General features: G+C 44.0%; 1 protein-coding gene and 1 non-coding gene across 12 annotated transcripts in view; one reads left to right on the top strand and one right to left on the bottom strand.

The window, feature by feature from the left end:
- CHL1 (cell adhesion molecule L1 like) overlaps positions 1 to 22,792 on the top strand; it is a 175,279-nt gene that overhangs the window by 9,059 nt on the left and 143,428 nt on the right. The gene's annotated exons all lie outside the window — the stretch shown is intronic.
- Positions 16,057 to 16,163, bottom strand: LOC138844165 (U6 spliceosomal RNA). Its single transcript, XR_011379704.1, has one exon. It is a non-coding gene; the product is annotated as a U6 spliceosomal RNA (small nuclear RNA).

Raw genomic sequence — 22,792 nt, 5'->3', positions numbered from 1 at the left:
TAAACAGGCAAAAGTGGATGTAGCAGTAATCCTGCTAAGGTGGTGCACACCTGTCCCAGGAATGGGGCATTAAAAAGAGGTTTTACAGCCCTGAATGCAAAAGCTTAGGGTGAGGGAGTGCTGTGGAAGAATTATGTAGGAGTAGGGCAGAGAACGGGAATTGTGTGCTCACCAACATCATGTCTTAGAAGCTTTTGACCCTCTTGTCTTTGCTACACTGGATCCTGACCTTAAATACAGGCAGAACCCAACCTTGCCCTCCTCAAAGCATTTTCTTGCCATCCTTATCAATTCTTTTTCCTTGGAAGAAATATTTTTTCTTTTTAAATTTTTTTATTCTATTTATTTGAAGGGCAGGCAGATAGGCAGAGAGCACAATCTTCCATCCACTGATTCACTTCCCAAATGCAACAGCTGGGGCTGGGGCAGACCAAACACGTGTTTTTGATATGATATCAATATGCAGAGGTTCCCTTTACCACTGTAACTGGTTACATTACATGATTGGTGTTTCCACAGAGGTGTGAATTTCTGCCTTCCAAGTTGAAATAGGAATAGTTGACAATGGCAGATGCTGTGTCCTAGCTTGGCCATTTGAAGTGGCTTGAAATGATGCCAGTCAAGATTATGGTACAGTCAATTAATAGCAGCAGTCAATTAAGACAAACCTTTAGAGGAAAGAAATGTACCTGTATTGCAGGCATGGTCAATTTATTAGACAGTTTTGAGAGGTTCTTGATATTTTGGTTTGGGGTACTTAGTAGTAAATGTTAATTTTTTTTCCATATTTGCATAGTATAGGTATCATTCCTGAAAGCCGAGTGACAGTGTAATAGTTATGTTATGTAAAGCATCAAACGAAGGTAACAGTTTCACCATCTGTTATTTCAGGTTTTGGTCACTGCCCACAGATACATTGTTTTCTTTCCATAAAGAAGACATGAATGAATGGGTAAAAGTAGAAAGCCAAAACAAAGATGTTTAAGTTTGACCTTAACTGCGTATTGCTTTGTGACCTCTGCAGTTCTCAAGAGGAGCCAGATTTCAAAGGTGTACACTGTATGCTTCTCCAAAGTATAGAAGTTTCTGCATGTGATTGATTTGGGCTCAATAGGTTTTGTTTGTTTTTTTTTTTTAAAAGATTTATTTTATTTATTTGAAAGAGAGTTACAGAGAGAGGTAGAGATAGAGAGGTCTTCCATCCACTGGTTCACTCCACAGATGGCCGTAATGGCCGGAGCTGTGCTGATCCAAAGCCAGGAGCTTCTTCCGGGTCTCCCATGTGGGTGCAGGGGCCCAAGTTGGGCCATCTTCTACTGCTATCCAAGGCCATAGCATAGAGCTGGATCAGAAGAGGAACAGCCAGGACTAGAACTGATGCCCATATGGGATGCCGATGCTTCAGGCCAGGGCTTTAACCCACTGCACCACAGCGCCGGGCTCATCAATAGGTTTTGAACACAGTTGATTTGCTTCAAGTAATAATAAGGGACCAGCATTGAGTAATTCAGGTGCAACACATGGGTGCTTCTGTGAGTCAAGTTTGAGTAGATTAGATTTGACCTAAGCCACTGTCATCTCAAAGAAAAAGGCATCAGAGTGGATGTCATCCAGCCACGTTTAAAAACTGATATGAGCTGTTTGAATTGGAAATTGACTTTCACACATAAAAGCATCTATTGAAAACTTGGTCACTCCCCTCCTGCTCCTGTTTCGACGGCTGTAAGCTGAGGGTAGAAACGGCATTCACCACTGCCTCCCCTGGCGGTTGGAGGATTGATGAGCTGATGTTTGTACAGTGCTTTGAAGATGAAGGTGCCAGTTATTATTATTACTAATAAACCATTTTTCTCCAGTGTGATTTTGTACAGCAGCCATTAAAAACCCATCATTGTATTTAACACTAAAACAGTCTGGACAGCCTCATATTTACTGCCTCAAACAAGCCTACCCTCCATTTCCTCTGCCCTGCAAATTTAGAGCTGGCGTCAATGGACAGTAGTGCTACCGTTTCCCAAGTCCATTTCAGATACGGATTGGGTCCTCTGCTTCTGCAGAAAGCTCCACTGTGAGAGACAGGTTTGGCTATACTCCGATCTCTGTGCCCTAGGAATGGAGCAGGATGCCGAGTTCTAGGTTTCTGTTCAACCAGATTTGCATTGCAGCTGCTTGTCTTTGAAGAGTGCATCTTCTTGGTTAGCAGGTGCTGGCATGGTGAGTGAAGTGGGCCTCCTCTGGTGGTTGTGAGTGTTCCAGCGAGAGGGGAATGTGTGCACGGCTCACAGCGCACTGTTCCTGCTCATGTGGAAGATGGAAGCGATTACACAGCTACCCCCGATCCACAGACATTAGAAAATAAAACTGGAGTCTTGAATTACACAGACTAGATTTCAAATGACCGAAGGACTGTAATTAATATATGGCTTTGAATTCCTTCAGTCCCAGTTTATTTTGATCTGTGAAGATGTTCTAAAATATAGGCTGATACAAAGTAGTGTAACTATTTCTTTTTTTAAGATTTATTATTTATTTGTTATTCACTTTATTATTTATTTGAAAGATAGAGTTACAGAGAGAAGTAGAGACAGAGAGAGAGGTCTTCCATCCACTGGTTCACTCCCCAGATGGCCGCAACGGCCGGAGCTGCGCTGATCTGAAGCCAGGGACCAGGAGCTTCTTCCGGGTCTCCCATGTGGGTGCAGGGGCCCAACGACTTGGGCCAGCTTGTACTGCTTTCCCAGGCCATAGTAGAGAACTGGATTGGAAGAGGAGCAGCCGGGACTAGAACCGGCACCCACATGGGATGCCGATGCTTCAGGCCAAGGCTTTAACCCGCTGCACCCCTGCCGGCCCCTAGTGTAACTATTTCTTGCATGTTGCCAGAACAGGGCTCATTTTTCACTACTGTAAATGAGGATATCAAAAATTAATCCATGACTGTCGTGATCCTGCCCTAATTTATCAACAGTATTCCAGTATTTAAATTCTAGCCCAGTATTTAAAAGTTGAACCAAAGAGTCCTTATCATGGCCTGCAAAAATTCACTGTTTTATTATAGAAATAACTTTCTTAGTAACTATTCACCCATAATTTAGAACCATTCTAATAAGTATAACTGTCTGATGACAGAGCATAAACTGAAGGAGAGAGGTGAAATCTTGTAGATTCATCCACAGCTACTCTGTCTTCAGTAAGGAGGGATGGAGAGGCTAACAAAAGGTAACTCAGGAGTCATGATGACTGCAGAGTGCTCCTGAGTCATTAATAAATTACAAAGTAGTTTAAAAAATAAATTTTGAAATTTACTTATATTTTTGAAAGATATGTCTATTTGAAAGATTATATCTCTTGGGGCCAGCGCTGTGGCTCACTTGGTTAATCTTCTGCCTGTGACGCTGGCATCCCATATGGGCGCTGAGTTCTAGTCCTGGTTGCTCCTCTTCCAGTTCAGCTCTCTGCTGTGGCCTGGGAAGGCAGTGGAGGATGGCCCAGGTGCTTGGGCCCCTGCACCTGCATGGGAGGCCAGGAGGAAGCTCCTGACTCCTGGCTTCAGATTGGCACACTGCGCCAGCCGTGGAGGCCATTTTGGGGGTAAACCAACGGAAGGAGGACCTTTCTCTCTGTCTCTCTCTCTCTCTCTCTCTAACTCTGCCTGTCAAATTAAAAATAATAATAAAAAGATTATATCTCTATCTATGTATCTTTCTATCTATAGACAGAGAGAGAGCATTTCCATCTGCTGGTTCACTCCTCACATGCCCAAGACAGGCAGGGCTGGGCCAGATTGAAGCAAAAAGTTGAACTCAACCTGGATCTCCCATGTGGATGGCAGGGATCCAATACTTGAGCCATCGCTGCTGCCTTCCTGGGGTGTTCATCGGCAGGAAGCTGGCTCGGAAGCAGAGGAGCAGGCGCCTGAACCAGGCACTCCCTTAAGGGATGCAGGCATCTCCAGTGGTGACTCAGTGGCTGCACCACATGCCAGCCCCTGCAAGTAGGACTGTGCATTGTCCACTGCTAGTGCCTCGAGTGTGGTTGTCACCACCATCACTGACAACACTTGGTAAATGCTCTTATGGTTCCCTTGTCTTCTGAAGATGGACTCGTGCTGCTTTTGCATTAGTTTTGTTGAATATTGTGTGGGGGAATTCACCATATGGTCTAAAGCTCTTTAAGAACTCAGTAGTTTGTGTTTTTGATATAAGACTCTTGGGGTATCAGCAGGGAAGTAAACAGACCATGTGCTGCTTGTACTGGGAAGTAAAGCACCTGCATCCTGTGTGGAGCTAAGAGGAGAAATGACAAAAATGGTCCTGAAATGCGTCCAGGTAACCCTTTATTTGATACATGAGGGACATTGATTCATTTGATGCCAAATGATACCTTCCAGCAACAACTGCCTTTGAAATCTTAAGACTTTGTGGGTCAGGAGTTCAGGCATTGGCTCAGCGGGTGACTGCTCACTTGGTGACAACTGAGGCCTTGTGTGGTGTTCAGAGGGTGGCTGGGGTGGGCCGGTGGTCTCCTCAAATGTGTGGTCCTGTGGAAGGATGGCTGAACTCTGCTGGAGGCCTCTTCCTGCTCTCATAGCCTCAGTTCCCCTGTTGGTCTTTCTAGCAAAGTCCTTGAACTTTCTGCAAGTTGGCTCAGGGCTCAAGAGTCTGACTTGGAAGTGTCTCAGTTCTTTTAAAGGCTGGTCCTGGACAGCCCAGATTCATAGATGGCACACATCTAGTCACCTTCCTGGGGGAAGAAATAGAAAGAAAGCTGTGCTCATTGACACCTGTCATTCTCACCTGTGATTGATTACAAAGGGGGAGACGATGTGCAACAGGTAGGAAAGCCACTCTGTTCCAGGGAACACTTCTTTTGCCCCCTCCCCCAGTTTTGATATCATCCAGCCTTATTAATAATTTTTAATCTGTGGGTTCTTGCTATCTGTTCAGAGAAGAATTCTGAATATCAGCACAAGTAGACTATGCAACATGATAAGTTTTAAGTGTTTTATTCAGTGAGAGAAATGCACAGGAAAGTGAGGGCTTTAATTAGGGGAGAAAGCAGTCTAGAAGCTAAGTTGGGTCCTTACTAGGCAGAGAGCGGGCCAGGTGCCACGTGGAGCGAGCGTATGATTGTGGTCAGCCACAGGTAGCTTAGCACGGGCAGCAATGCAAAGGCAGAGAGCAAGCCATGGGCCCTCCATATCTTTCATATGCTTTCCAAAGGGGAATGGTTACATATCACACAGGGGGAAGGACGAAGGTGTGGTCTCCAGCTTACAAATCTAATCGATTTGATCTTGTCTGCCTGCCAATATCAGTTTGACTTAGAAGAGTGATGGGTGGTGAACTTTAGGCAGCCCGAGGTCTCATGGCTGCATCTGGAAAGAGGGATCACAATGAGAGGAAGGAGGTGTTGGGCTGGATGGGAACACTGGGCAGGATGGGCTTTTCTGATGCTTTTCCCTCTCCTAACTTGGAAGTGGTCTGGGCTTGGGAGAATTGGGAGTCCCTTGGCAGAAGGGCCGAGGGGAAACCCCAGTGTCAGGAGCAAGGAGGGGACAGGAGCCAGGCGTGAGGACAGAGGGGCTTCCTGCTGCCTTCTGTTGGCCTGTGAGAGGGAGGCAGGCTGGCTTTCTGCCTTGACGTGAGGATGGTGCCCTTGGAGAGGCACTCCCTCACCTGTGGCCCTCAGCAGCATGGCTGTGGTGCAGAGGGGGCCGATGGGAGGACAGTGGTTGCTCCCGTGTCTTCCTGCTGTGCTATGAAAGCACAGAGCAAGATGGGGGCCAAGAGGACTTGGGCTGTCTTTCTGCTCCATGATCTGGTAACCGTGAAGACCTGCGGCCATGCCTGGTGAGGGTTCTTTCTGTTCCCATTGCCTCTGCATCTGCATTTCCCTGAATCCTGGCTCCACATTCTTTCTTTTCTTGGTGCTTGGGAAGGAGCCATGTGACTGCGGCTGTCAAGCTTTGGAAGCCTTAGCCCACATTTCCCATAGAGGGGATGCAGGTTTTGCCCTGCAGTCTTGCCAGAACTCCTTGTAGAGCACTGCACTGTATTTTTAGTATTTCAAAAACTACTTCAACAGGCCAAATGCAGTATTTGTAACCCTGCAATGCTGTGGTATAGTGAGCTTAATTCTGTGCCACTGATGCTGTGAATTGCATTTGACAGGGACACTGAGTTTTACGTGGTTCCTCTTAGTTTTCTGAGGGGTGACCAGAGGCAGCAGTGAGGCAAGTAGTACTAGTACTCCTGCTCTAGGCCAGGGGAGCTGGAACTCAGCAAGTCTGCTTTTGTCTTATTTTAATGCTGGATCATCTAGCCACTGATGAAAGGTTTCCTTATTCGGAAAATTGGAAATTCTAAGTGTTAGATTCTATAACCTAAGTGCCTATGAATATTACACTCTGCTTTCTTAGATTTCAGGTCAGAGGCGTAAAGCATGGCAGAGGGGGCCGTGGTAACTGGTTGGAGGGGAAGTGGCAGCAGCTGAGGCCTCTGAAGCCAGTTGGTGGCTTTAAGCTGTGGTCTGTGGAGCAAGAAAAGCTCACGGAGCCTCCAGATGTGTCCACCGCTGCCCCTGAAGTCACAAAGCCCATTCTCACTACGCGGGGAGCACCCTCTCTCCACTCCCGCTCCAGTGCTTTGCTGACTTCTGCCCACTCTGTTCTTTCTCCACTTTCTGGGGATCACGAACCCTGCTTCAGCCTTCTCTGTGACATTCAGGTTTATTTCTTCTCACGTGGAGGCTTTTCACTGCCAGACCACGCTGTAGCCTCTCCCTTGCTGGACCTTGGCCTCTTGCAGCCACTCTTCTCCACTGAGGCCTAAATGTCACTGTCAAAATCCCTCTTCCTGCTGTCACTTTGGCTGAGATGTTTCTTCCTGAAAATCCTCCTCGGCTTTGCAGGCCAAGTAGCTGTCAGCTTGGCTTCCGCGTCCAGCCAGGCTCGGCTCCCCCATCCCACGCCATGTCCCTGTAACCCTGGAGACCCCTCTGTCTTCTCAGATTTCCTGTTGTCCTCCCTCCTCAGTCACCTAGTTCTCTGTCCTCTCCTGGCTCACCATCCTGGCTGCTGGGGTTGTATCTCTGTGCTGCCTGCTGCAATTCACTTGAATTTTAACCGACTTGCTAAACACACACACGCACATAAACAAAGAACCCCTTGACTTAAAATGGAGGTTTTATTTCATGACTGTAAATGAAACACCAGTGTCAGAGGCAAACAGTGCCTAGACCGTAGAAATATTAACCACATGCTTGGCAACCTGAGGTCATTACAGTCCAGCCGCAGGCTGCTGCCTGCTGGCCAAAGGCTCTGGCTTGAGTCCTGCCTTTTCTTTGTAAAGTAGGGAGATTGGCAAGGCAGACATGCTGTTCGTGATGTCAGCACCTGCCTAAGATTTGCAGCTTTTTGTTGTCAGAGGGTCGCAAGTGCAGGCAGAGGGACGCCTGTCCCTTGCACAGCCAGCAGTCACCACAGGCTGGGACTGTTCATCACAACGCCTCTCTTGACAGCCATAACCTGAGTTTGGGAAAAGGTGCGGTGCTGTCTATCGAATGATCCAGTAATGAAATCACTTCTAAGTTTGCCATTTTGTGATTTCTGAATGTTTTTAACATTCAGCATTGTTAGTGATGTTTTACTTGCTGGTTCCATGAATCAATCAGTTTCATGAAATTTGTCAATTACCAGTCTAATCTTTGGGAATTGGTATAATGCATGTTCTATATGAGACTAGGTACCTTTAGAGATATTTCAAATATGAGTATAGGATTTGAAACTAGCTACCCAGCAAAATATGGCAGAAAATTTAAACAAAAAATGCTTGTAAAAAATACCTTTCTATTTTAGAAGTATAAAATGAATGAGATACTATTTAAAAACTGATGTTTTGATGTTACGACTTTAAATTGAAGTACTAGAATAAAATAGTTTTAGTTGTATTTGACCTTTTTCCTTAGTAAGGGTTAAATTATAATTCTGAGGACATTTGGTGTGGGGAGTAACTCGGACTAGACTGTTACTCGAATTAAGACTTATTCTATGCATCTGCTCTCCCACAATATGGCTCTGAGAAGGGAGTAACAACTTCTACGCAGCTGCCTCTCGCCAACTTGAGTGATGACCTGCAGGAGCTGATCCTGCTCCTGATTGGAGGAGAGCAGCGTACTCGGCGTGTGGGTAGCAGAGTTGGGATTGGTGGAAGAGGACTATAAAGGAGGAGAGAGACAACATGCACCAGGAACACCTGAGCAGCCCCCGAGAGAGCCGGCCGGCGGTGTGCCGCTCCCCCGCGGAAGTGGGGAAAGTGGCAGGGGGAACCGCCCTTCCACGGAGGTGGAAGGGACGGTAGCAAACCCGGGGAGGGCCGAGCAGACAAAAGAACAGCGCAGGGTCCTGTGTCGTTCCTCCACGAAGACGGGGAGCGACATAATGGTGCCGTGACTCGGATATGAAGCCTAGGCAGGGTTTAGTGTCGTTCCTCCACGAAGATGGGGAGCGACAATTTGGCACAATTCTGTGTTTGTTTAGTTTGAGACAGAGGTGCCTGCAACAGCTCCAGTGGCTCCCAATAGGGGTACAAATGAGAGAAGTTGGCAGACTGTGTGATTTCACCCATGATACCCTAGAAAGGGCAAAGTTGAAGTGACAAAAGTGAGACCCTTGGTTTTAAGGACTGGTTGGGTGGGGTTGAAGATTGAGGTTTTATGCATTTGATGTTTTCTCAGCTGTATGCATTTTCTAGTACTCATTGAGTTTTGTCTCAATAGTCTGAGATAAAAAACAAAATGAGGAAGCTGTTAGGTTTCACTGGATGTCATGGTGAAAACACCACTAGGGAATGCTGTGGGGGTGTCAGGAAGTGGAGGCACTCCTGCTGTCCCGGCATCAGGGGGAGAGGCAGGGGGTCTCACAGGAGCTGGTGAGGCTGAAGATGTGCCCTGTGACGTGTCTGCAGGACTGCAGCCCTTCCACCACTGCACAGTCACCCAAGAGAAAAAGCTCACCTGTGTGTGCAGGGAGAGACATGCAGATGTGTGCCACGCACCCATGAGCAGATGCAAAACAGGAAACAACCTAAATGTCTCAAAAAGGGATGAAGACATAGTTTGAAATATTTATATGTGTATATGTATATACGTATATATTTTATATATGCACGTTAACTTCCGTGAATGGTTCAAATGAGTGACCTAAATCTAAATCTTTTTAAAAAAGATTTATTTATTTATGTGAAAGAGAGAGTTATAGAGAGAGAGAAGGAAAGACACACAGAGAAAGAGATGTCCCATTTGCTGGTTCACTCCCCAGATGGCCACACCAGGCAGGGGTGGGCCAGGCTGAAATCAAGAGCCTGGAACTCCATGGCAGGAATCCCCTTAACTTCCTGCACCAAAATGCTGGTCCTGAGTGTAGACTGCAGTAACAACAGCTTACATGAAAAAAGCAAGTCTGAAATCGATACCATGAGTGAATGAAAAAGAACTCATATGACTGTGTATTGTCGTTGAAAAATATAAAAATGTATGATTTTCACACTAAATTAATGACATTGGTTCTTTCAGGAAGTAAAGTGGATTTGGAAGAGAGATTTAAGGGGAATCAACTTAATTTTTTTATATATTATTAACTTAAAAAGGGAATTCTGAGAAAAATATGACAAAATATTCGTATTGATTTGAAATAACAATTGCATAGACACTTTTGTGTTGTTTCTGCATTTAAGGTGGGGCTACATATCCAGGTGGGGCCTGGTTGAATTCCTGGGATCCCTGGGCGTGTTCTGGAAAGACGATCTAGATCACTGGGTGTGGCCCTGCAGGGAAGTTCTTGCCAGGGGGCTGGAAGTCTGTGTGGGCCCAGCCACCCCCTGCTTCCTTGTTTGGCCACAGAGTCTCTCCTCCTCCACCCTAGGCACCGCCCCCTTCACCTCACCGGATGCCTTCAGACCTGGAAGATTGGAACCTCCAAAACTGAGCTACCTCGCCTTTTCTATACTATCAGTTGTTGTCCCAGCTGTGTGACAGATGAAAAGCTGACACACACAGGGAGGTCTGCTGCTTTGTCTTTCCTCGTTGTTGATGCTACGTGCATCCCTGGACTCTTCCTCCATGTTCAGTGCCAGCCCTGGGGCAGCTGCCAGCGTCTCTCTGTGCTCTGTCCTGCCATCACCTTTTCAGATTGTGACCTTGCTGCCTTCCTCAGGTCACAGTGGCCTCCCCCAATATCTAGGGAGCACCCCCACTTCAACCCCCTCACCATTTAATGCCATCAGCAAAGACAAATCCACAGGGCCCAGGACTTGGGATGCAGACATAGGGAGAGATCATTGTTTCAGTCACCACTCCAGTCTTCAAGCTGTTTTTGGATGGAAATAGCCATAAAGTTAGAAGGTATTTTAGGGAAAGTTTTATGGTCTGTCACTATCACCATCTGCTATAAAACAGTAACTCCTAAGTGAGGGCTTTGGGAACACAAATCTGCACTAGGAAGGAAGGGTGGGAACAGACGCCCTCTGACTGCTGACTCACAAGCTGGAGTGACTTTGCATGGGTGCTACTTCATCTCTTGTGACAGTCGATCTCCGTTCAGCATAGTCAATTTCTAGGACTGTCTGAGGCCTAAGGAATAGGCCCTCTCTCAGTTACTACGTGAGTTATTGTTTAAAAACTGTTAGGCCAGTGACCACCATACATCCTTGCTTAGTCTGTGTTTGCTGCCACTGTTAATATTATCTAGAACCAGGGTGGGTGTTTGGCCCAGTGGCTTAGATGTCTGCCTTCCATATTGGAGTGCCTGGGTTCAGTGCTTGGTCTGGCTCCCAGTTCCAGCCTCCTGCTAATGCAGGCATGGGGATGCAGCAGATGACAGATCAGGTAATTGGATTCCTGCCATCCATGAAATACATGGCTTGAGTCCCTGCTTCCTGATGGTGGTGGCCTGAGATGTGAGAATTTAGGGGGTGGGGTCTGTCTCTCTGCTTCTCAAGTAGATTGAAAAATACATATTATCAGAACCATGTGACACATCAAAAACCATTGTAGCTGCATCGAATTGCAGAACCAAGTGAGAGGTAAAAACCCAAAAGTCCAATGAAAAGAACTCAAAAGGATTATCTTAGGCATGGGTAGACTAGAGGAGAAACATGTTTGTAGGGTTTTGTTCCTTCAGCACATAGTTACTGACCACTGAGTGAGTATCTGCCAACCTGCTGTTGAGTTCAGCAGCGACAGTGAGCAGGGCAGGGTGGACTCGCCCTCAGGGAGTGTCCAGTCCCTCGCAGAGGCAGATGGCTCGCAGATGGACAGTGACAGTGATGGAAGTGGCCCTGACCCCTGTACAGGATCCCCAGGGGCTAACATGCATGAGGTCTGGAAGTGAACATAAGTCAGGGATCTCTCCAGTAAGCTTGGATCCATTCTTAAAGTACATCTGTCTTATTTCTTATGAGGCAGCTCATCAAACAAAACTGGAAGCTGGCTAAAACACAAGACAGGCCACACCCACTCTCTCACACACCCCTCTGTCTAGGAGCTGACACCGACTGTGTTTTCCTGAGTTCCTGGACTCAAGAGGGGGAAAGTTAAGAACAGGTCAGGAGAGCAGTGATGAGTGCTTTTAGGCTTTTGAGGTGGAAGTATTTCCAGGACTTCTTAGAGAAGATTCTTTAGCATTTGCATTTACAAGCGTTGTCTTCCGTTTTCCAAAGTGCTTCCCTTCAAGCCAGTGTTTAGCAGATGATGCAGTGAAGAGATTCTTCTCTGAACAGATTTCCTATGGGAGAGTTTTTAAAACAGAGTAAGAAGGGTGGGTTAGTCCTTGTCAAAATATTTTCTTTTGAGAACAGGGAAATTTTTTGGTGAAAGCTGAAGTGCATGGCAGGTTTATTTGTGCCTATTAATTTAGGTAAATAATTTCACCGGGAGTCTTCATAGGTAAAATGAATGTTTATGTAATGTAAGAAAGCACTAGGGTTTAAAGTGACAGTGCTACGCCTGTGTGCAAGTTTCAGCGCCCATTCCAGTGATTAACTGGGAGAGTCGTGCGTGTCTGAACTGAAGAGTAAACACAAACACTTAACTTCCCCAGTGACCTTTACATAAAAACAAGGGCTGAAGCCTGACTCATTTTGATTCGTATGTAGGAAGAGATACAAAAAGCATGGGACAGAAATGAAAGTGTATCAGAGACAGCTGCACAAGTGGACAGGTGGACAGTGTTAATGCAGTGTTAAAACTCTATTGCTCTCTCTCACACCGAAGCCTTCCGGCCGCTCAGGTGAATAGCTCCCTCCCACCCCTGGCACATGTATGTTCTTTTCTTCTCTTCAGTTTTCCTCTTGTTACCTCTGCTTGATTTTTTGCATTTTCTACTCCTTGAGGTACCTGCTTGGTTGCTCTTAGCTTCCTGTGAGTGGTTTTGCTCCAGTGTTGGCAGTCTGATGTGGACTTCCAGCAGCAGAGCCAACACCAGGAAAACCAGTCAGTGCTGTCCGAGGGGCGTGGAGAGGCAGATGGCAGTGCGCCTCCTTCTCTCTCTCTGTTCATCTACTGTCAGTCCCTCTGTGTTGGTCTGTCCTTCCATCCGTCAGTCCATCCATGTATCCATTTACTTTGGTGTAGAGCTTTATGAAAAAAGCAAACTGCTTGGATGGAGCTACAAGACTGTAGTTGGATTAAAGAATTAGGACTCAGAGGAAATCAAGACCAAATTAAATGATGCTATTGGGGGCCAGCGCTGTGGCGTCGTGGGTAAAACCGCTGCCTGCAGTACTGGCATCCCATTTGGATGCAAGTTCCAGTCCCAGCTGCTCCACCTCCGATCCAGCTCTCTGCTGTGGCCTGGGAAAGCAGTGGAAGATGGCCCACGACCTTGGGCCCCTGCACCCACGTGGGAGACCCAAAAGAAGCTCCTGGATCGGCACGGCTTCGGTGGTTGAGGCCATTTGAGGAGTGAACTAGCAGATGGAATTTCTCTTCTCTCTCTCTGCTTCTCTGTAACTCTGCCTTTCAAATAAGTAAATAAATTTTTATAAAAATGTTGCTATTAGAATGTATAGTTTTAACAAAATATTTTTTTCAGGGCAGTTTCAATTCAATTCAATACGTAGTAAAAACACAGACGGTGTTTTAAAAATTCTTTCCTATCCTATCCAGGCAACATGCTTTTGGATAGGGTTCTATTAAGTCTGAGAATTGAAGGATAAATGCTTAAAGGCTAATCCCAACCACCAGTGGAACCATTTTTCTGTGTGACCCATGCATAGTGGTGAGCTCAAATGTTAAGTGTATGATGGAACACTTCCACATGTCTGTGGCCATCTTTACATAGTCTCTGTGCTTTGAATACATATCCATGTATAATGGAAGTATTTTAAAATAAGCCTAGTTAACTAATTATTTATGTTTTCTGTGCAATAAGGCAGACTATAGCTAACATAAATGGCATGCACATGGTGCAAGGTGTGATAACCCAGTAATTCTGTGATGACTCCTCAGCCCTGTGACAGCCCAGTGATATGAGGTAGCAATAGATCGCTATCAGCTCCAAGAGGATGATAAGGTGCATCCTGTGTAGATTTCTAAATCCTGTATTACTTTGAAATCAGTATATTTTAGTCACAAGATAGACTGCCTTCTGGTTCCTGATGATTGCTTTAAAAGTGGATTTGACCGTATATGTATCAGATTTGGAAAGTAATGTCCATTAAGTGGAATAAAAATGCTCTTTTAGGGAGAAAAAAAGTGATTTAAATCTTTAGATTCTCATGGGAGCTCATTAAAGTTTTCTTTAATACACTGTGCAGCCTAATGGTTATCAGCAGCCCTGCAGTGTGCTTTGCTGAGAGTCGGTTTACACTGATTAATTGTGTGATTTTGCAAGCAGCCAACACAGTGGACACTTATTCTTGCATTGGCCCCATGTGCTGCTTCCTGGGGATTCTGCTCTCTCTTCTAGGGTGGCAGCACAACCACTTCTGATTAACTGTAATTTCTGCCAACATGTTTTATGCCCAATACAATTTATTAAAAGTCTTTCATAATCTTTTTTTATAATTATTATGTCCTTCAGAAATTTCATTAATTTTGAGCAATGATGTGTAAAAAATGGCAAGAGAAAATGTCATTCACAAAAGGTTCTCTGACCAGCCAGTTTCCCCATGCTTTTGCTGATAAGTTGCCATAAATCTTTTGCTAAAATACAGAGGCCAATTCAGTTGCAGCCACTCCAGGCCTACTAAGTGAATAACCAATGCAGGAAATTGCCACTGAATATTACCTTTCTCCAACCACCAGACTTTCAGGGTCCAGAGGAGAGTTGACTGTTGAGAACTGAGTCCATTCTACAGTGTGTAGAACCTTGTGTGTTGCAGAAATTACTTGTGGATTTGGAGAGATGGGAGGAAGGAGCCTTGTGATTGAATTTTCTAGAATTCAACACCAAGATACCATATTTTGTCCACTCTTGGTGGAATTATGAAGTAAACATTGGATTTTATTGGATTTGTTGCCATTGGGATCAGAATAAATGTGGTCTTGAAGAAGAAAAAACAGAAAATGTTGACTGCATGCAATTTAGAACTTAATCTTTCAACTTTTTTTTTCTCTCTTGAACTTGAAAACAGATTGCTTGCCTATGTCCCACTGTCTCCTCCCTACATCCCAGATGTGATGAGGTGCAATTCCACTCCCGTGTCACATTTGTGGTCTCTTCAATGGAAGGGGCTGCACTGCTGTTTTCTGCTGCTTGGTTTTATTTTGGGTGGGTCCTGTCTGCTCTTTTCCTTTCCTGCTCATCTTCCCTGTGTCTACTGCCATGTTATAAAGGCCCAAGAAGGAGCTGTGTGAAGTAGGTACTTAACACGTGTGCAGCATGACCAGCTGGCCCCTGGAGGAACAGCTTCCGAAAGGGCTTGTTTCTGAAGGATCAGAGGCTCTCTGGGATGATGAATTCTGAGCACTCCCTGAATAATGAAGGGAGCACAGGATGCCTTTCATGCTCCTGTCTGATGCCTGGATTATGTGGAGAGACTGCGGAAGTGGGGAATCTGGTTTTGTGTCATTCACATTCAACAAGAATAGATAAAAGTGAGGGATTAAAATGGACAAAATCCCACATGGGGAAGCTCTGGGCCCAAGTTTGTAGCAAACCACCAGCTGATGATTCTAAAAGATTCATTTTTCTTTTATAGAGAAAGACTGAGTTTATTTTGTGCCATTTTAAACTTTCCACCTTCACACAGTGTCAACCATTTGTTTTTGACATAAAGAGGGGACTCTCACATGGTTGAGAAAGGACTGGAATTTCAGTCACCATACTTGGGACCTGTACTTGACCACTGTCACTTCTTATGTGTTACAGTAATGAGGTGACTTAATCCTCTGGATTTTAATTTTCCTCATTTATGGATGGACCTAATTAAATTAATACGCAAAGTTCTTTTGAGGGTTGAGTAAAAGCAACTGTAAAATGTGAGGCTGTATTGTTACAGGTAGGTTGTAGTGAAACTTGGGTAGGCAGATACAGCAAACTTTAGGTCTCTGGATTAAGGCTGAACAATCTATGTTTACAGTTCAACTTGGCCTCTATCAGAGGTGCGTTTTGAAACTATTGTTAGGGTGTTGGATATGTTGTGTGTTTCTGGAGTCTCAAACATGTTTGTGACCATAGGGGGGTCAGGAAACCATAAGCAGATAATCACAGCAACTATTTGAGAGCCCTCCTGTTATAGCACATGTTAGACAACTGAGGGATGGATCTTGTATGTTAATTTGTTAAGTACTATGGGCATTGTTTTAACAAGAATTCTCCAAATTCACAAATGAGAAAAATGGTGCCAACTGTAAATCTGAATAATGTTCTCCAATATTTTTAGAAGTTTTTTAAAAAATTACCTTATTTCCCATAATTATGGCAGATTTTTCTTTCTTTATTCCTTCCTGCCCTCTTTCTACATGAACACCTCCACTGCTTCTTTCTCTTGCTTGAATTGTATAGATAATTGCAGGTACACGGTTTCACAGAGAACTAAAGCATAAAGAACTAGCCTATAGATGGAACGCTTCACGAATTTGCGTGTCATCCTTGCGCAGGGGCCATGCTAATCTTCTCTGTATCGTTCCAATTTTAGTATATGTGCTGCCGAAGCGAGCACAGAACTAGCCTATAGATGAAGTAAGCTTAATGCTTTGCAAAAAGGGTTGGATTTAATGTAATTTCTGTTAAATGTTGATTTTAATATCTAGAAAAGTTTGCATTAACATAGATCTTCAATTGGGAGTGTGTACCCCTCCAAATGTATCATACCCTTAGCATGTTCATGTGACCCTCAACTATGTTTTCAGGTTCCCATCCCAATATAAACTTTATTGTAATCAATAAAATAAATCCTGAGGAATTATGGTACCAGTCTACACATCAGTAGATTGTTTCGAACTACTTTGTATTAATTTAAAATTTTTGTTTTTTAAGAAGCAGACACAGAGAGAGAGAAAGAGAGGGAGAGGAGGAGAGAGAAAGGGAGGGAGAGGGAGAGAAAGAAAGGGAGGGAGAGGGAGAGAGAGGGAGAGGGAGGGAGAGGGAGAGAGAGAGAGGGAGAGGGAGGGAGAGGGAGGGAGAGGGAGAGAGAGAGAGGGAGAGGGAGGGAGAGTGAGGGAGAGGGAGAGAGAGAGAGGGAGAGGGAGGGAGAGAGAGAGAGGGAGAGGGAGGGAGAGGGAGGGAGAGGGAGAGGGAGGGAGAGGGAGGGAGAAGGAGAGAGAGCACTGAAAGCTGGTTGAGCAGATAGATACTCAGGCCAAAGCAGCAGGTGCAATGGCTCAAGCAGGAAATAGGAAATGATATCCTGGGATTTAGCTTGTTCAGATGTTCAGAGAAGTTCCGATTTTGAAAACACATGACTTGCCATCCATAGGTGTATCTTTAGTGAATAAGCAAAGACCCTCGTGTACAACAGTTGGGCCAGAAAGTCCTGGAAAAGCAGTGTTGATGGTGTTAGTACCTAAATAGGCCTGAGAGACTTCCAGGAAGCGTTTGTAGGCATTCCAGTATGACTTAATTCTTTCATTTATGTTCTTTGGTCATGGTTTAGAATATTTGTGTCAGGAATCTTGCAGTCCTCAAGAACAAGAGTTTGTTTTGAGAGTACAATGATTTGTGATAGTATTTTTGGCAATATTTAAGGCTATCAAAGTTATAAAGCTCCATTCTGGAGGTGGTCATGTGTAACCTTAGGCAAACTGTAACTTCTATGGATCTTAGTTATCTCATTTAAATGATGCCATTAAAAAAACAAGTGTCTGTGTGATGGGGCTGTCAGGATAAAACGAGTTAATAAAATGGAAAACATGTAGGACAGTGCCAGGCAGAAAGCTAATCCTGCGTAAATTGTCCCATTGTCTTACTAAAGGAGCCTGACCTTGCTGTTAACTTGCCCCGAGTTAACTGGTTTTATCAGGCATTAGTCAAGATAACCCTTATTTACTGAGAGGTTATTGTCACACACATTTTGAACTGTGTATAAAAACATAGTGCTTCTCTGTCAATCATTTTCAGAATTGCTCCCGCAGATTTTTAATGGGCTTTTTCCTTCCAAGGGAGGCCATTTGAGGCTGCATTTGAAAGTAATGCAAAATCAGAGCTACATTCTGTTTGAGTATCAAAAGGTTACTTGGTTATTCTTCACCTAAAACATAGACATTTCTGCTTCCTGCTCTCAAGAGCATCTCTAACTTGCATGCCCTTTCACAATATTGAGAAAACAAATGCCGCCATCAACGTACGCCATTAGTTTGGGTTGTTCTCATTCTTCTGATTCCTTCAGGTCCAGCAGTCGTTGCTTATTTGAGATCTTTCTGCATTTTCTAAAAAATGTAGATGTTAATTTCTATACATTTCTTGCTTAATACTGCTTTTGCTATATTTAAAAGGTTTGCTATGTTTTGCTTCATTTTTATTTTTCCAAGAAATTTTAGTATTTCCTTTTCAAGTTTTTCTTTGATCCATTTGGTTTTTCAGGAGTAAGGTGTGTAATTTCCATGTGTTTGTAGAGTTTCCCATGTTGTTTTTGTTATCAGTTTCTATTCTTACTGCATTGTGATGAGAACAGATACTCGATATGATTTAGAACTTTGCTGAGGCTTGTTTTGTTGCCTATAATATGATCTGTGCTAGAGAATGTTCTAGTGTGTTGAGAAGAATGTGTCTTCTGCAGCTGTTGGGTGCAGCTCTGTAACTGTTTGTTAGGTCCACTTGGGCTGTGGTGCATTTACTCTGCTAGCCTCTTGACCTTGTGTCTGAGTGATCTGCACATTGCTGAATGTGGGTGGTAAAGTCTCCTAGTATTGTTTTGGGGTCCATTTCTCCCTTTAGAACTATTGATATTTTCTTTATGTATTTCAGTACTCTGAAATTGTGTGCATATATGTTTACAATTGTTATTTTTCTCTTGATGAACTGGCTCCTTTATTATTAAATCGTGACCTTCTGCGTCTCTTTCTACAGAGGTTGATGTAATGTCCATTCTGTCTGGTGTGAGGTACACTACCCTCACTTTATCTTGGGTTCCATTTGCACGGAGTATCTAACTGCACACTTTGGCTTTCAGATGGTGTGTGTCCTCAGAGGGGAAGTCAGATTCTTGTAAGCAACAGGGAGCTGGATCTTGTCTTTTAAAAAAGCCCATTAAGTTTGTTTAAAAAAGTAACATTTGTTTTCATTTATGAGAAAGAGAGAGAGAGAGAAAGAGAGAAAGAGAGAAAGAAAGAAAGAAAGAAAGAGAGAGAGAATTCAACTGCGGGTTTCATTCCCCAAATGCTTGCAACAGCCAGCATCCTGGGCCAGGTTGAAGCCAGGAGCCAGGAACTCTATCCGAGTCTCCCATGTGGATGGCAAGGACTCAAGTACTTAAGCCATCATCTGGTGCCCCCTATGGGGCACGTTAACAGGAAGCGGGATTTTAAGTGGGGGCAATACTTGAACACAGGGACTCGGATATTGGATGTGGACATCTGGAGCAGTGGCTTAACCTGCTGTACTCACCCCCACTCTTTGTCTTTTAATCAGAGAGTTTACATTTAAAATGATTCATGATAGGTAAGGTCTTATAACTGACATTTGTTATTTCTAATTTCATTTTAATTCTTTTCTTTATTTCACTTCTTTTACATTCTTCCTTTGTGGTTAAGTGATTATTTTTTTTAGTAGTGTGTTTTGATTCCCTGGTTATTTTTTTTTTTTCATGTGTCTGTTATAGATTTTTGCTTTGTGGTTACTATGAAACTTAAAGAAATGTTTTAGTTATAGCAAGCTATTTTGAAATGATAGCAATTTAAAATTGATTGCTAAGTTAGGAAAAGAAACCCCCCCAAAGGGATAATTTTTTTTTCTAAAAGAAAATCTACATTTGTACTTCATTTCTCCCCATATTTGCATTTTGATGTTGCTTTTTACGCTTTTTATATTGTCTCTCTCTTAACATATTAATGTAGCAGTTTAGTTTTCATTTTAAAAATATGAAGAGCTCATATATAATATTTATAATATTAGAGTATTCTGAATTTATCTTTGCATTTGTTCTTCCCAGTGAGTTTTCTTCTTACTCATTAGCGTCTCTTTGGACTTGGAGATAAATTCTCTCAAGTCATTTGGTAGTATCTTTATCTCTCCTTAGTGGCCAAAGGCTATCTATCTTTTCTGGGTTCATTGTTCTTGGTTGGCAGATTTGTCCCTCAGTGATGTGACGTCTCATCCCATTCTCTCCTGGCCTGTAAGGTTTCTACTGTGAATGCTGCTCTCAGGGGACATGGCATACCCTTTTGTGCTGCTGCTTTTCTGTTGCAGCTTTAAGAATCCTAGCTTTGACTTTAATCTTTGGCAGCCTGATTATTACGTGTATTGGATTGAGTTGAACCCAACTGGTGAGACTTGACTTTCCTGTACCTGGATATGTGTATCCTTCTCTAGACTTGGGTAGTTTTCTGTTGTTACCTCTGAATAAGTTCTCTACTAACTTTGGCCCCCTCACGCCCCTCTTGAACCCCCTAAAACACTGTTTGCTCTTTTAGTGCTGTCACCAAGCTCCTGTATGCTTTCTTCATTCTTCTTGGTTCCTTTTTTTTTTTTTTTTTTCTCTGCCATCTGCGTGTTTTCAAATGGTCTTTGAGTTCTCTAATTCTTTGCTCTGATTTTGGTACCTTCTGTTCTGTTTTTCATGTCATTTAGTTTTGTGCAAAATCAGAGCCAGCTGTACCCAGTGTAGCAGGTACTCGTGCTACCTGAGATGATATACAATGTGCTGATCACAACCTCTACCCCCTGGCGTTTCATCAGTTGCCAGAGACAGTTACATGGGATCCTTCCTGGGGTCAGTAATTGTGCACTGCGGAGCACGGACTCAGGCTGCTCGTTGGAAGCAGAGGTCATTTCCTTTGTCTTTCAGAAATATTCTTAGGAAAAATTCAGCATCTTCATGTTGCTCTTGTAAGGTTTTGTCTCTAAATAATTTCCAAAAGAAGACGTTTACTTCTTATATTTGTCTGGTTCTCACTTCATTAGGCTTTTTTTTTTTTTTTTTTTTTGACAGGCAGAGTGGACAGTGAGAGGGAGAGAGAGAGAGAGAAAGGTCTTCCTTTGCCGTTGGTGCACCCTCCAATGGCCGGCAGTGCACCGCGCTGATCCGATGGCAGGAGCCAGGTATTTATCCTGGTCTCCCATGGGGTGCAGGGCCCAAGGACTTGGGCCATCCTCCACTGCACTCCCTGGCCACAGCAGAGAGCTGGCCTGGAAGAGGGGCAACCGGGACAGAATCCGGTGCCCTGACCGGGACTAGAACCCAGTGTGCTGGTGCTGCAAGGTGGAGGATTAGCCTAGTGAGCCGCGGCGCTGGCCTTCATTAGGCATTATTTCATGTCAGGATTATTGAAGAATTTCTGTTTTGTGGGTTTTTTTTTTTTTTTTTTTTTTTTTTTTTTTGCTGTAATAGTTACATTCTAGGGAATATTATGTGTCTGGTATGTCATTTCCCCCATTTTTGTTGAGATAGGGTATGGGCCTCCATGGTTTGGTTCAAGAACTCTTTTCTGCCTGGTAGATGTTAGTTGATGAGAGAAAACAAGGAATTTTCAATCCCAGCTTTTTTTTTTTTTTAAGATTTATTTACATATTTGAAAGTTGGCATTTCAGAGAGAGAGGGAGAAACAGAGATCTTCATTCCTCGCTTAATTCCCCAGATGGTTGCAACAGCCCAGGATGGTTCAGGCTGAAGCCAGGAGCCAGGAGATTTTTCCAGGTGTTCCATGTGGGCCATCTTCCATTGCTTTTCTGAGGTCATTAGCAAGGAACTGTATTGGAAGTGGAGCAGTCAGGACATGAACCGACCCTCATAGGGGATGCTGGCGTTGCAGGTGGCGGCTTTACCCATTCTGCCGCAGTGCTGGCCCCAATCCCAAGTTCTTAAGACTGAGCAATATACTGACCACAAGCTGAGGTGTACTCAGGTTTTTATAGCTTTTTAAAAGATCTCTAGAGAATCTCCATGGTTAAAGATACATTTAGGTTAGCAACAGTTAAAAAAAGAAAAATGAAGAATTGTCTTTGGATCTCCAGTATGTGTGCAGACACATACAGAGCAGGCATGCTTTACTCAGTGCACGAATATTAAGTAACCAGTATTCAGGAATTTGGCAACCCTCTGTTTGGATACTAGGGAGAGGGAAATTCATTAGACAGTTTTTCCTGGTCTTGAGGAACTCAGAAGCTTACAGAAAACATTGTAAATAAATCACTTTTCTTCTTGTGAGAACACATTGTGGTTTACCACACTAGTGGCTTAACACAGCCACTGACCAGGTTCCTGTCACCTCTGGGTGCCGTGTGGTCTCTCCCCAAGCTGTGGGAGACAGAGTGAGGGTCTTCAAGAAGAGGGAGATTGGAAACTGCTCAGGGCCCTCCTAGCATCACTGCTGGCCTCTCGATGATGCAGGGGCTGCGGCTGCTGTCTGGCTGTTCACCAGGAGCTTTCGAGATCCCAGCCTGGACTAAGCATTGTGTGTGTGTGTGCGTGTGTGTGTGTGTGTGTGTGTGTGTGAGACTGTCATCCTATATTCACCAATGAGACGGTTGGAATTCTGAAAGACTATGTGATTAACTTAAAAATCACACGACTAAGTGTACTCTGGCTGTGTTTTCAGTCTCTTTGTCTCTTTTTCCCGGGCTGCAGTGTCTCTTTCAGGAGAACTGTGGTGATAATGTGTGTGCCTCCTGCCCTGTCAGGGACATTCATTTCTGCAACTGGCAGGTTAAGGAACTGTGAAGTAACCACTAATTGATTTGTGTAGCTCTCATGCGCTCATTCACCAGTCCACCCAAACTGCATTTATTTAGCCCTGATGTGGTGCTAGGCAGCGACACTGGGGTTATAGCAATAATCACAATATGCCCTTATGGAACTTAAGATTCATTATTTTAAATACAGAATCAAACCTTGTGTGTGATAGTCATTTGCTCTTCAAAATTTAGCTTTGTCTGGAACGGAATTGCAATTTATACCTGTTCTGTACTTTCCGTGGGTAAGGAGAAATTCACTTCAACTATTCTAGAAGGGGGTCATGATGAGAAATGACTTATTGTCTCTAGGGATGGGCATTTGGGCTGCTGGTTAGAATGCCCATGTCCCATATGGAATACTTGGTTTGGGTTTCTGCCTCCAGTTCCTGACTGCAGCTTTCTGCTAATGCAGACCTTGGGAGGTAACAGTGTTGCCTCTCAAGTTGAATCCCTGCCATGCAT

The sequence above is a fragment of the Oryctolagus cuniculus genome, chromosome 10 (assembly GCF_964237555.1).
Source record: "Oryctolagus cuniculus chromosome 10, mOryCun1.1, whole genome shotgun sequence".
NCBI lineage: Eukaryota > Metazoa > Chordata > Mammalia > Lagomorpha > Leporidae > Oryctolagus > Oryctolagus cuniculus.
Note: the sequence above shows the minus strand (reverse complement) of the source record. Positions and strands in the feature narration are given on the sequence as shown.